This window comes from Dasypus novemcinctus, chromosome 18 (assembly GCF_030445035.2).
Source record: "Dasypus novemcinctus isolate mDasNov1 chromosome 18, mDasNov1.1.hap2, whole genome shotgun sequence".
Taxonomy (NCBI): Eukaryota; Metazoa; Chordata; class Mammalia; order Cingulata; family Dasypodidae; genus Dasypus; species Dasypus novemcinctus.
Window position 1 is genome coordinate 39,146,152 of NC_080690.1, and position 6,694 is coordinate 39,152,845.

Here is a 6,694-nt window from a genome sequence, read left to right on the forward strand (position 1 = left end):
GTGCTTGGTAGTAATCCCTTGGTGCCAGGGAGTTTTGTTTGTTTGTTTTTTTACTTTTTAAAATGCTATCCTTAAATATTTAATATCTATATATAACTTTCACTTTTTTTAAAAACAAAACCTGAAGCTATTCCATGGTTCTCTTTTCCTCCCATTTTAGCCAAGGACTTTTATTTATTAGTATTGTATTTCACTCTCCTGCTTCCTTTTCACTTTTGTCTAAGGTTTTAATTCAAGTTTCAAATGGAGGGAGTGTTAAAATACCAATAATAATTCATTACAGTGATGAACAATTTTTAAACCAATTTTCAACTTTACTTCTTTTTGGCTTTGTTTTCTGATATTTTACTTCTTCTTGCTGGGATTATGTTCCTCTTGATGGAGTACATCCTTTGGTAGCTTTCAGTAAGGGCCTGTTGGTGGTAAACACTTATTTTTGGTATGTCTAAAAATATTTAATTTTGATCCATTCTTTAAAGATTATGTAGCGAGGTATAAGACTCTGGGTTGAACATCATTTTCTTCAGCACTTAGAAGATATCACCTCATGATATGTCTTGGAGTTATTTACTTCAGGTAAACTACTCTCTGAAAAGAAGGTCTCCCCTTCAACTTTAGAAAATTTCAGTCATTGTATTTTCAAATATTGCTTCTTCCTTGTTTATTCTTTCTTTTCTTTATGGGACTTTTTCTGAGTATTTTGGAGCTTCTCAATATAGCAAGTTGTTTAAATGCTATTTCATATTTTTCATATCTATTGCTTTGTACTGTGTGTTTGAAGAAATCAGTTCTATGGCATCAATTCCTTGTAAGATGGAATGTTTCCAGTCAAAGATGATCCTGCCTATTAAGATTTATTTTCGGAATTTGATTGTTTCCTTCATATACCCACTTTTTCTTAAATTTTCTGCCTCTTTTGTTTTGTAATTATATTCTACTAATTTTATGAATATCTTGATAATGATTCTAAGTACTTTAAAGTCATTTTCAAGTATCTCCTTTTTTATTGTATTATAATATATGTTTATTGGTTTTACTTTTGCCTTGAAAGAATTCCTTTTCCAATTATTGGTTTTGTTGGGTTTAATTTTCTATATATGTTTGGAATTTTAGTGTGCAGGCTAATTTTGGGTGAAATTTTTATTTTAATTTTTGTGTTTCTTCACTCTGCATCTCTCTCACTGTTAGCTGTTTTTATTTATTACTACTCAGTCCCCAAGAACCCTTAGACCCCAAAGTCTAGGTCTTATCTTGATGGCTTAAGGAAGTGGTCCTCAAATGCTCTGTGCCAATGGAGCAGTTTTATTATTTGTTTGTTTTCCCAGTCCTTCAAGGATTGCTGCTTTTGTACGATTTAATAAAAATGAATTACTAGAAAATTGATCACCTGCCTATATGTCTTTGTCATATCAAATTGTTATTTAGGTTATAAATGCTCACTCTAAATTTCTGCATTTATCTAGTCCAGTAACAGACTGGCATTAGTTGGAAAACCACACTTTTACTTAGGGCTTTTGAACAAAAGAATGGTGAGACTATTACAGTCTCAATCATGGTTCCGTCTTCTGTCTTAGCCTGGAGTATTGTGTCTGCTTCTGCCTACCTTTCTAAGTAATGGACTTTATGTAAGTCCCAGGCTCAGGAGAAGACATTACATTTGTTTTTCAGCCTCCTATTATAGGAAAGGGGTGTCCTAAGTCCCTAGTTTTAGGAAGTGAAACTGGTTTGCTTCTCAATTTCACATGAGAAACTTCACAGAAGTCAAAATTGCTATTGAGCAGGCTGGTGCTTTTAACCCTGTGTAAAGCTCTGTGCTTCTCATCTATTTCAATCCTATGGACATAGGACCTTGTTTGGGGAAATAGTTATATCTTTTCAATTTTCTTTTTTTAATGTGTTATTTAGTTGTAGATATTGTGCAGCTGCCTTCTTACTCTTCTTTTCCATTTGGCTTTATAACGGAACTCCACTTAGGTACCCACCTTCCTTTTTAGAGCAGTTTTATCAGGGGAATCTGTTCCAGTCCTAAGTGTGGGCAGGAACAGGGATTGATTCAAATTTAGTCATGTGACACATTGTACTCAATGAAATGGGACACTTTTGGGAAATGCTTCCTCTCTCTTAAAAAGAAGGAAGAAGACACCTTATTATTTTCTATATAAGGACACTGATATAAGCAGATGTGATTTATAGAAGCAGCCATCTTGCAACAATGAGGGAATCAGTCTAAAGACAAAGTCATCACATTGACGAGAGAAGAATTGAAAAATGGAAAGAAATCAGGCCCTTAATGATGATTTTGAGTCACTGAATTAGCCAACCTAGAAGTCAACCTACTTCACTATTTCTGTTATCTGATATAAGTTATTTGCTGTTCTTTGAGGTAATTTGAGTTGCTTTTTTTTTCTGTTACTTGCACTGATGCAACCCAACCCAGTCATCTACCATTGCTATGTGTTTGGAATGGGTAGAAGTTTCAAGTGTGAGCCTATACCAGCATCTTAACTTAAAATCCTTCCCATCACTTGTATGGCTTTTAAGGTAATTCAGTGTGATAACTTTCAAGCATAGGTTATAAAGAAATTATAAATAGTAAAAAATTGGCCCAAAGCTTTGGAGGCTGGTTTAATGAATTGAGAAGTACATTTTCTCATTAGTATGCTTATATTAATTGGTAAATGTGAGCCCAAAGGCTCCTTCATTCTAGCCAACACTTATTCAGTGCCTATGACATTCCAAATTCCATGATAGCAACTATGGGGGTTATTAAAGAAGAAAAAGATGTGGTCTTTCCCTTTAGGGAGATAAGACTCCTAATAACAATATGCAATTGAATTATCTGTCCAAACAAGGAAAACATATAGCAAATTATGTAGAAGGTCAGAGTAAAGATGGATAAGAGTTAAGTGAACATTCTCAATGGATGCTTGTTTACATTTGACTACCAAATTTTTTCTCTATTGATCAAGGTTAAATTCCCACCCTTACCCATAGCCAAATGGTGTAAAAGTTGAACAATGAACAAACAGCTTGTTGAAGCTTTTTTCTATGTAGATAAATAAAAGAATTATTTTCAACTAGTCCCAAAGTTTCTAGTTAACATGTCTTTGAATGCAAGTGAAGCAGTTATCAAATTTGAAGAAATATTCCTTAGGGTGGTGTGTTCATTAAATGTGTAACTTTGTCAGAGCGCCACCGCATTAAACATTTTTTTACGCCAACTGGTGAGAAAAGTACCTTTGGAATAGTTACTCTCTGACAACATATAAAGTGAAAATTGCGAGTGTTCTCAAATCTTTACACATTTCTCTGACTGATTGTGGGTTTCTTAGAATGCTGGGGAGTTGTGTGAAGCATGCCTGCAGGCTACATATGTTAAAAGTTAACAGGAAAATGTGTACCAGAAATCAGATGTAAGATTCTTTGAGATCAGTTCTGTAGTGTGCCTTCTTATCAAGCCAGATTATTAGTGGTTTCTTTACAGCTGAAAATGGAGCACTTGTATAGGGGAAAAATACCTGATGAGCAAACCCGTTCTAGGTTGCTTATAAAGTCAATGTCTGTATTTCAATTTCATCCAAGTTAAGCTATATTTTTAATTCTTTAAAATTTGTTTTTATTTTATTCTTTAAAACCAGAATAGAATAGAAAAATTAATATGTAGAAAGTCACACAAGAGAGAAATATCCACCTAATATATAAGCAGAAATATATCTTAAGTCAAATATCTTTATAACAAAGAGATTTCCAAGACTCTACCAATAGCCACATGACATCAAGCAACCTTCACTACATCAGAAAACACAAAATAGGCAAGGGGTCCTCTTGCAACAGAGGTCAACCTCAGCTATTTCTCCCATCAATTACCTTTGCTCAGAAAATCCATCATATACCTTCAGTGCTATCATCACAGATGCCAAATCTTGAAGCAACTGGAGAGGAGAACAAATAAGCACCAAAGAGCCCAAAAACCTATGCAGGGCAAGACAGTAGAGATCCTTTAAAGGTCTGTGACTCTGGAAGGAGTGACTATTTGTATAGCCATGTCAGAGGGTGGTTGAAATTAAAAGTGTGCCTACCCTATGTTTCAGGAATCACTTCTCAGTATCTATCCTAGAAAAATACACATGCACGAAAGCAGATATAAAGTGTTCCTTGTGGCACCAGTTGGTAATACAGAAAAACTGGACAACAAGATAAACATTCATCAGCAGGAGAATGGTTAGCTAAGCCGTGGTTCATACTCAGCAGTTAAATATGAGAAAGTGAAACTATGTTTGTCAACATGGGGTCTTCTTTAAGGCACAAGGCTGGATTTAAAAAAAAAAACAATTTCATAGTAATATGTACTACTATTATGGAAATATTTGCATGCTAAATCAATAGATCTTAAATCAATACTTTTTATTTTCCAGGAGTGCATTATTTCTCTATATGTAAATCATAGAAGACTTGGAAGTTTACACCCCAAAGTTATGACCTCTGGGGAAGTGAGAAAAAGAACAGAATTGATGAAAGGAGGTTTAAAAGGACTAAAACATACACACACACATTACACACATGATTTATAAAATTAAAATAAATAAATAATGCTAAAACAACTCAATTCTGTGTGGTTCAAATTTAAATCTGCTTTTCACATTGGTAAGATTTGTGCAAGGGTTGTTGAAGGTCCACACCCTTGAGCTGATGTCATGATTCTGGGGACTGGAAATTCTTCAAAGTGGGAAACAACAATACAGTGCAAGTCTCTTCGCTCTCCCCTTTTTATGCCTATGGGAGGAGGGGATCACACCACTCTGGCCCCACTGTCCTCTTGACTTTGAGCCACCTTTGTGCTGTATCACATGAATCTTAATCACTCGCAAGTCTCCTAAATGAACAGGATTTTTTAATATAATGGGATGGAGCAGGAACCATGAACAGTCTAAACAGGCAAAGTGGGTACAACAAGGCTGGCTATATCAGAACTTAATGGACTGGATTGAAAATCTTCCAGTCCTTTTATGGGAAATCTTGTCAATGGACTGCAAGTGCACTGGTAAGAATGGGGAAAGGGATAGCCCTCTTTCCTTTATTGTTGATGAAATTATTGGTGAGCATGTTGCTACTACAAGGGATAGATACATGAAAAATTAGTCAAACAGCAGAAATGTGAGACACGATAAAGAAGAAAATAGATTCGTGATAGCATTCATTTGCTCTTCTGGGTATAACCATGACTTAAGGTAGAAACACCCCTAGACGTTTTTATTAAATGAGCCTATAATTTCCTTGTTATACTTAACACTTTGCCCCAAATATATTCTAATGCCTCCACTCCACTGAAACAATGGCAGGCTCACTTATAGCTGATGATGTGGAGAGATTGCAAGGGCTACTTGTACTTATTTTGTCTCAATTTTGTGGTAGTCATGGACCAAATTGTTGATCTCCAAGGATTGGAATCAGAGGATTATCCTTAGGGGAATGATCAGTTCCAGGAGTGGAATGCCATTTTCAGTATAGCTGGCTAACCCAAGGCACATGGAGATACAAACTCAGAGAGATCCACAGGAAGCCTAAGTATACAAAGTCTTTGTAGAAGGTTTACATTTAATCCAAGAGGAACTGTGTACCTACCTCCACAACTTTGTTTCATCTCCTTTGCTTCATAAAAGTCTTCATTTACCCTTGGGTAGAACATACCTTAGTTGCACCCACCATATTGCATGTGATCCTGACAACTGGTCTGCAAAGGAGCTTGGAAGGAAATGAGAATCTCCCTTTTATAAATAAAGAAACTAAGGTTCACTGGTTTTCCTAAGGTCCTTGCTTAAAAATCTGCCAAAGTTACCCATCTCCATTAGATATCCACCTACACATTTATACTACCTTGGTCTACTTGGCTTTTTGTGATCTGACCATTGTCTGATCCTCCCCTACCCACTCTCACCACACCTCTTTCTCCAACTCCACTGGAAAAGCAACACTTCTTTTCATCCTTGAGCTAACTCTAGAAGATCCATTGTCTTGGGGTTCTTCTCTCCAGATTTCAGTTGGTTGGCTTTTCCTTAAATTCCAGATGAACTCGAATGTTGTTTATTCAGAGAAGCTAACCTTTTAACCCTACTTAAATAGTCCCCTCATATATAGTTTGCAAGAACTGCTATGACAAATACCACAGAATGGGTTGTTCTAAACAACAGTAATTTTTTAGCTCATAGTTTTGGGGGCTAGAAATCCAAAATCAATGTGTCAACAAGGTCATGCTTTCCCTAAAGTCTGTAGTATTTTGCTGATGGCAGTCGATCACATGGCAGTCTCACTTTCTGGCTTCTCCTTCTTCTGACTGCTTCTGACTTCCAGCTTCTACTTCCTTCTACTTCTACAGCCATATTGGATTAAAGTCTGCCCTAATTCAGTTTGTCCTCACCTTAACTAATAATGGCATCCTCAAAGGTCCTGATTACAAATGGGTGAATACCCACAGAATCAGGGATTAGGACTTGAACATATTTTTGTTGGGACATGATTCAATCTACAACACCTCGCATCAGCCTGTATCACACCTCCCTTTGTATTTCCTTCATAGCACTCACCACCATTGAACACATTATGGTCTTGCTGTCATTGTTGTCATTGTTTTGTTGACTGGTTTCTAATGTATCTTTCTTCCCCTATGAGAAAGTAAGTTCCATGGGATAGAGACCTT